Raw genomic sequence first — 9,171 nt, forward strand, 5'->3', positions numbered from 1 at the left:
CATCATTAGTTACAGCAGTGTCCCTATTAATGCCTTGCACATTCTCAGGCTGTGGTACTGAGCGTGGTTTCTCACTTTAAGAAATATGCACTGGTCAACCAGTATGTTGCCAGCTGCATGGGAGTGCTGTTCTCAATAAATGGGCACTACAAGGTGCAAGGAGCCAGGAATGGCTGGTGAATAATGGTGCTAGGAGACCCTCAACATCAGGGATATGCCCTCTACCATCAGAGAGAAGGTACAGGAGGTTGAAGACCCACACTTGACAATTCAATACCAGCTTCTTGCCCTGTCATCAGATTTTTGAACTGTCCATCAACAGTGCACAATTATTCTTCAGCTTGCACTATTTATTTAGTAATTAATAGCATCGTGCATCTTTTCAATGTACTGCTATCACAAAACAACGAATTTCACACCATGTAAAACAATGAAAATAAACCCGATTCTGATTTGGGCAGATAAACATGAACGATGGCAATGAGAACACATCTGTAAAGAGAAAAATAGAATTAACATTTCAAAGATAATGATTCTTTGTGGGCACTGATTGCAATAAATTAATTTAGAAGAAGCATAAGTTGAATGGTACTTAGGAAGAGTTATTTGGGACCTGAATGATAGGAAGAGGCAAAAGAGCAAATGTATACCTTACAATTACATGGAGAAGTGCAATGAAAGAAAAAATAATTGCTGAAGAAGGAAGACCAAAACAAGGGTTACAAGACAAATGATCCTTACAGAATGCTGGAAAGGGAGGGAGGAGGAAGATATGTCTGGTTGGGAAAAAATGCATTGAATGTGGAGGCTGACAGGATGGAAAGTGAGGACAAGCAGATCCATATTCTGGCTGGGAGAAAAGCACTGAGGTCAGAAGTACAGGAAACAGAAGAGACATAGCTGAGAGTCTGCAAACTACGACTGAGGGGAAAAGGCAGACATTGCAGAGCAGTGCTGTGGAAAGTCTCATCCCTAAGACAGATATGCTAGAGACAGAAATTGGGGAGAATGAAATGGAATCCTTATAAGAAGCAAGATGCAAGGTGTAGTCAAATGTGACTGCACAACGATTGTGATCCTGACCTAAAAGGCAAAGCACTTGAACACAAGGTTGCTTTTAAGGTCATAAGATGAGGAAAACAAATACAATTTGTTAGGTGGTCCTTTACACATTATCATTACTGAAGAAAACAGGGATAGTAAAGCTTGGTTGCTTTGTTAGTAAATAAGAAATTTCAATTTTGAGATCACAGAGGTTGAAAATCTCAGTGCAGATCAATTTTGTGCCAATAAGTAGTAACAGGGTCATCGAGGAGTAAATAGGGAGACAGATTCTGGACAGGTGTACAGTAATAATAACAGGGTTGTTGTGGTGGGTGATTATGATTTCCCAAATATCGATTGGCATCTCCCTAGAGCAAGGGTTTTAGATGTGGTGGAGTTTGTTAGGTGTGTTCAGGAAGGTTTCTTGACACAGTATGTAAATAAGCCTACAAGAGGAGAGGCTGTACTTGATCTGGTATTGGGAAATGAACCTGGTCAGGTGTCAGGTCTCTCAGTGGGAGAGTATTTTGGAGATAGTGATCACAATACTTTATCATAGCATTGGCCAAGGGATAGGAAAGCGCTTAATTGGAGTAAGGGGAAATATGAGGCTATCAGGCAGGAACTTGGAAGCTTAAATTAGAAACAGATGTTCACAGGAAAATGTATGGAAGAAATGTGGGAAATGTTCAGGGGATATGTGCATGGAGTTCGGCATAGGTACATTCCAATAAGAGAGGGAAAGGATGGTAAGGTGCAGGAACTGTGGTGTACAACGGCTGTTGTAAATCCAGTCAAGAAGAGCTTTCGAAAGGTTCAAAAAACTAGGTAATGATAGAGATCTAGAAGATTATAAAGCTAGCAGGAAGGAGTTTAAGAACGAAATTAGGAGAGCCAGAAGGGGCCATGAGAAGGCCTTGGCAGACAGGATTAAGGAAAACCCTAAGGCATTCTACAAGTATGTGAAGAGCAAGAGGATAAGATGTGAGAGAATAGGACCAATCAAGTGTGACAGTGGAAAAGTGTGTATGGAACTGGAGGAGATAGCAGAGGTACTTAATGAATACTTTGCTTCAGTATTCACTATGGAAAAGGTTCTTGGCGATTGTAGGGATGACTTACAGTGGACTGAAAAGCTTGAACATGTAGATATCAAGGAAGAGGATGTGCTGGAGCTTTTGGAAAGTATCACGTTAGATAAGTCACCATAACTGGATGAGATGTACCCCAGGCTACTATGGGAGGCAAGGGAAGAGATTGCTGAGCCTCTGGCAATGATCTTTGCATCATCAATGGAGAAAGAAGTTTGGAGGATCGGAGTGTTACGGATGTTGTTCTCTTATTCAAGAAAGGGGGTAGAGCTAGCCCAGGAAATTACAGACCAGTGAGTCTTACTTCAGTGGTTCGTAAGTTGATGGAGAAGATCCTGAGAGGCAGGATTTATGAACATTTGGAGAGGTATAATATGATTAGAAATAGTCAGCATGGCTTTGTCTGCCTTATGAGCCTGATTAAATTTTCTGAGGATGTGACTAAACATATTGATGAAGGTAGAGCCATAGATGTAGTGTATATGGATTTCATCAAGGCATTTGATAAGGTACCCAATGCAAGGCTTATTGAGAAAGTAAGGAGGTATGGGATCCAAGGGGACATTGCTTTGTGGATCCAGAACTGGCTTGCCCACAGAAGGCAAAGAGTGGTTGTAGACGGGTCATATTCTGCATGGAGGTCAGTCACCAGTGGTGTGCCTCAGGGATCTGTTCTGGGTACTCCTACTCTTCATGATTTTTATAAATGACCTGGATAAGGAAATGGAGGAATGAGTTATTAAATTTTCTGATGACACAAAGGTTGGGTGTGTTGTGGATAGTGTGGAGGGCTGTCAGAGGTTACAGCGAGACTTGATAGGATGCAAAACTTGGCTGAGAAGTGGCAGATGGAGTTCAACCCAGATAAGTGTGAGGTGGTTCATTTTGGTAGGTCAAATATGATGGCAGAATATAGTATTAATGGTAAGACACTCGGCGGTGTGGAAGATCAGAGGGATCTTGTGGTCCGAGTCCACAGGACACTCCAAGCTGCTGCACAGGATGACTCTGTGGTTAAGATGGCATATGGTGCAATGGCCTTCATCAATCGTGGGATTGAGTTTAAGAGCTGGGAGGTAATATTGCAGCTATATAGGACCCTGGTCAGACCCCACTTGGAGAACTGTGCTCAGTTCTGGTCGCCTCACTACAGGAAGGATGTGGAAACCATGGGAAAGGGTGCAGAGATTTACAAGGATGTTGCCTGGATTAGGGAGCATGTCTTATGAGAATAGGTTGAGTAATGTCAGCCTTTTCTCTTTAGAGCGATGGAGGATGAGAGGTGAACTGATAGAGGTGTATAAGATGAGAGGCATTGATCGTGTGGATAGTCAGAGGCTTTTTCCCAAGGCTGAGATGGCTAGCACAAGAGGGCAGTTTTAAGGTGCTTGGAAGTAGGTACAGAGATGTTGGGGATAAGTTTTTTAAGCACAAGAGTAGTGAGTGCATGGAATGGACTGCTGGCAACATTGGTGAAGGAGGTCTTTTAAGAGACTCTTGGATAGGTACATGGAGCTTTGAAAAATAGAGGGCTATGGGTAACCCTAGGTAATTTCTAAGGTAAGGACATGGTCGGCACAACTTTGTGAGCCAAAGGGGCTGTATTGTGCTGTAGGTTTTCTACGTTTCTGGATGGATTTCCTCATGGACACTAAACCACACAGAAACTAATGCAATATTGTCCTCTGGATTAGCCTAGTTTTAAACAGAAGAAAGTTCTTGGTTTTGGAATATTTTAGTCAAACATTTAAGTGTATTCCAAGTTTATACTTGAATGTCAGCCTGGATTTTGGGTTTCAATACTATATATTAGTTTCTCTTTCCACTTTGCATCCAAGCTGCTGAGTGTTTCCAGTATTAATTTTTTTTGCATTTGTTTTGAGCTTCAGAGTATGTCCATTGTAGTGCCAGATGCATTTCTATAGAATATAGTTTAAATTCACATCAATTATGTATTTATTCACTGGGCTAACAGGACCATCTAATATTCAATGTCAGTCTTCAGAAAAGATATTGCACCCTCACCAAAAGAGACAAAAATGCAATTATAGGCTTCCACCAGAGAGTAAAAATTCTAAGCAAAAACCTGCCAGTGGAACTCGGCAGGCTGAGCAGGAGCTGTGTGGTAGGGAAAGGAATTGTCAGCATCGAGTCAGGACCGCAACAGGACTTAAAACTTTTAATTTTACACAAAACAAATGCAAATGTAGATCATATCAATGTTTTGAAAAGCATATCAATGTTTTAAGATCATAGCAAATGATGCCTCAGCCAATTCAATTTAGTTCAAATATTGTCTTCTGGAACTTTGTTCCAAAGTCACAACAATGAAAATGGATTTCTCCGTTCTTAGTTACACTCTGATAGGCAAGTATTCAGAAATTCACATACAATTCAAAAGTAGGTATATGAAACACGGTTGTTTATCAACAGATTAAATTTTGGTTATGAACCAAATACATCTTTAGATCATTCTTTCCACTAGTCCTATTAATATCATTAAACAAATTATGGAACTAATGGACTGCAACTCCTTAGAAAACAGAAGCTAATTATAGAGAGCATCTTAAATGTTCATGCATGTGTAGATAACTGCATATAAGCCCCAAGCAACTGTGGTCAGTGCACTTTGCCCTGAAAATAGAAATGGCATGCATTTTACATCTGTCCTCTTTAAACAAGGGCGAAAGAGCCATTCATTTGTTTGGTGTTACTGTAATGTATATCGTTTACTTAAATGCTTGCATTCTTATGCATTTTAAGTATCTTAATTATTCAGAAGCCATTCAAAATATAAATCAAATGGCTCCAACTGGGGCCTGTGTATGGTATGTTTGGTAGTGATGCACCATCAAGAACTCTTGGAGACTGGAGGCAAACGATAGGCTTTTATTAGCTGCAAGAAACGACCACACAACATCCTGGAGACTGAGGGGGGAGCAGTGCCTCCAACCACCTTTATACAGGGGTCTGTGGGAGGAGCCACAGGAGCAGTCAGCAGAGGGGCGTGTCCAGACAGGTATATGTAGTTCACCACAGGTAGGTCAGCTTGGTGGGCCCTCAATATTTAGGTACAGTCGAGTACATACAAAAGGCAAACTGGAGCAGCAAGCTGGATACAGAATAATCTAGTCCATCAATGTAGATTGCTTTGTATCAGAATTGCACTAAGGAGTTGGTAAATGCAAATTCCATTCAATCATTTTGATATGTAAACTAAGTGGATAGTTCATTAAGGTTAATTAATCTCAAATTCTGCCCACTATTACTTTGGTGTTGCAATAGCTTTGCACCTCTGTAAAAGGACTTGAGCGTAATTTAGTCATGATGCCAAGTGCAAATGCTGGTAAGCAAATAGTTTTTGTAGTTGATTTTTCATCCAAAACTTTTAATAAGCACATTTTCATTAACTTACATTATAAATACTTTGTTTGCACAATGCTTTTAAAACCGAGAATAAAAACACATGATTCTACAATTTGAAATGAGACTTGTTATTCCTTAACCTGAATACATAAAAATAGGTTTCTCAAAAGCCTTCAATGCACAAGAATGTTCCAAAATGCATTAGTTAATTCAAGCTGGAGCCTTGTCAGTGTTTAGGCAAATGGCAATCTGCTTCAGCATGGCTTGGTTCTGCAAGCAACAGCATTTTAAATTATCCATTTTCCTTATTGGCAATTACAAAAGCATAAATTTTGACCATGAGGACTTGCCCTTGGACTGAAAATTGTTAACGTAAAGGTGGGGGCTAGATCAAAATAAAAGTAATTTTAACGTTGAGTCTGCTGTATGAAAGTTAAAAGGTATATTACCAGAAGAATTTGTTTTCAATAATGTAATTGGCAAAGTGTTAAATACAAAACTTGTCAGGGAGGAAACAGCATTCACATTTCACAAAAATGTGTAACAATATTAAGCTTAAACAGCATTTTATCAAAGACAAGTTAAAAGATTCCAGGAGGTATTTAAAACAGCAGAGACTGAATTCATGTTTAATAAGAGTAATTTGCATACAAGATAAAGCTAATCCCAAGCAAATGTAGAGAAGCATTAAAACAATCCCCAGACACCCTTCGTTTCCACTTTTGCAAAAGTCCCCTGGCATTAGTTACTATGTTCTTTTTTACTTCTGGCGTTGACGAAGGATTGAATATTCTTAAATATTGATTCTATACCCCTTTTGATATATAACACTTGATTTACTGAGGATTTCTGGCATTTTAAATCAAGAATTCTCTACCTCAGAGATTTCAATACCCTAACTGGATTTTCAAAAGAAAAATCTGCCACTTGCGTATTGCATAGCCCTGCTACAACACATTGTTCTTTGCTGTTTGCTGTCACTGGCAAACTCTGAATGATGTTGGCAATCAGCTTATCTGGCAAATACCGCAGCGCGTACACCTACCTGCATGTCCTGTAGCTCACTGAGCCAATACCGAGTCAGGACGAAGGGTCTCGACAGCGCTTCTCCCTATAGATGCTGCCTGGCCTGCTGTGTTCCACCAGCATTTTGTGTGTGTTGTTGTTTGAATTTCCTGCATCTGCAGATTTCCTCGTGTTTGAAAGTTTAGGAATGGTTTGTTTTAATTTTATTATGAGTAAACTGAACCCATTTTTTTTGAAACAGACAAAGTGAATGTGGCAGGGGTAAAATAATTAAATTAAACAAAATAGTGACAGACAAATAACTGCAGGGACTATAAGAGATAATAGGAATAATCAAGCTTATCGTTTTTACAAGAGAATGCTAGTGAATGTGCTAAGTAGATGAAATAATGACAGAGCAGCCAGCCAACAATTTGAGATACAGTACTTGGGTCCTTGTGTAGATATGGTAGTTTCTTGTAACACACCTACAGGATGGAAATCAACAACTAAAAATCCCCCCTTTCACACATTGCTGCAGGTCATGACAGACTTGGTGAGATGTACTGACATATCTACAAGCAGAAATGCAAGTTGCTAGCAACAGCAGTTGCCCAGATTTGAAAGTACAGTTCAAATTAGCTTTAACATAACAAATTAGATGTTAATACATTAGATAGATAGATAGATACTTTATTCATCCCCATGGGGAAATTCAACATTTTTTCCAATGTCCCATACACTTGTTGTAGCAAAAACTCCTTACATACAATACTTAACTCAGTAATAATATGATATGCATCTAAATCACTAACTCAAAAAGCATTAATAATAGCTTTAAAAAAAAAAGTTCTTAAGTCCTGGCAGTTGAATTGTAAAGCCTAATGGCATTGGGGAGTATTGACCTCTTCATCCTGTCTGAGGAGCATTGCATCGACAGTAACCTGTCGCTGAAACTGCTTCTCTGTCTCTGGATGGTGCTATGTAGAGGATGTTCAGGGTTTTCCATAATTGACCGTAGCCTACTCAGCGCCCTTCGCTCAGCTACCGATGTTAAACTCTCCAGTACTTTGCCCACGACAGAGCCCGCCTTCCTTATCAGCTTATTAAGACGTGAGGCGTCCTTCTTCTTAATGCTTCCTCCCCAACACGCCACCACAAAGAAGAGCTCTTCTACTTCAGTTTGTTGTAGTTCAAGGGCAATAAATATTCTCCTTGGGAGATACCCTACTGGACTATTCCACCACACTACTGAAATTGTGCCAGAAATACCTTGTCTTCCAGGTCCTCACTCAGATTCATCAGACTATTTGCTCCACAGGGGCGCAATTGATTCGATCATTGGTTCATACAGTGTAGGCATAAATGTTAGGCGATTTAAGTCTCACAAAATCCTAATGCAGATAGAGATTGGCATCAGGAGAAACTAATGATTGGCATAACTGCTCTCTCCTCTACTTATGATCCCACAAGATGAGCTCTCCTGCTTTTTTTTTTTTTAAAAAAAAGGGCTTGGAAGTTTGATTCGAAAACAGCCAGGGTTTCAGATTGCATGTACTACATCTCCACAGTGCATGAACTTCAACCTCACAGCATGAGCTCAGTCATGAAGTTGGACTCGAGATGAGAATACTATGAAAATAAATCCTCTGTATTACCTTCTTCATTGCCTATGGTTTCAAAATTTGGATCACATCCAAAAGAATTTAAAACCATGACAACTAGAAATTCGAGTTCAATTTTAGCAGATGACCTTGCTGGAAAGTGAATTTCTGAGCATTGGCCAAACTTATCCTGCTCAAATGATGGACGTTTTGGGATTTTTTCTCTCCATCCCTAACGACATGACTTTTATCAGTAATAGGTAAACAAATGACATTCACCGATGAAGAGTAAAACAATTCACAATAGACAAGATAAAGAAACCAATTTGCTGGCAGTTTATTAACTAAAAAAATAATCAGATGAATCAAATTATTGAATACTGTTACAATGATGTAATAATATGTGAAAATATCAGGTTGTTTTGTGAAGTCAGTGATAGCATTACTCGAGTTTTTATACCAACACATTTCAAAAATAAAACCTTTAAAATGTCAGTTTATTTACATTCATTTTTACATAGAAAATCATACACAGTGAGCAGTCTATGTAGACACTATGTAATACCTCTATTTAAGTATGATTGACAGCATATAGAAGACAGCACTTCATAACTGTAGTTTTGTTTAGCAATTAAGATACCTTTAAATATTTGGCACACAATTGGATTAAAATACTACTAGCAAAATAGGTCATGTGCAATTTTAACTTTACAAAATCACTTTAGTGGTATATTTCGAATCATTTGTGCATTACATTCTAGGCCTCATTTGATACCAATGCAAAAACTATTGTCTTTTCTGAATATTTGCTTTTTCTCAATTTTCCCAAATCAAGTTATTGACAGTAAAAATATTCTAACAATATCATTTCTGTTCAACCCCTTTGTTTTTCTGTATTATCAGCAACTGTACCTGGGAGGTCAGCCTGCATATCTAGAGTACAAGAACACAGTCCATTATCCATGCATTAGTATGCTCTGAACAGTACATATTCAAAACATCAACAAAAAAAATCACAGATACCTACTTGCTGAGTACATTTCAGATCACCAGCGTTTTCA

This window comes from Hemitrygon akajei, chromosome 22, assembly GCF_048418815.1.
Source record: "Hemitrygon akajei chromosome 22, sHemAka1.3, whole genome shotgun sequence".
Classification (NCBI taxonomy): Eukaryota; Metazoa; Chordata; class Chondrichthyes; order Myliobatiformes; family Dasyatidae; genus Hemitrygon; species Hemitrygon akajei.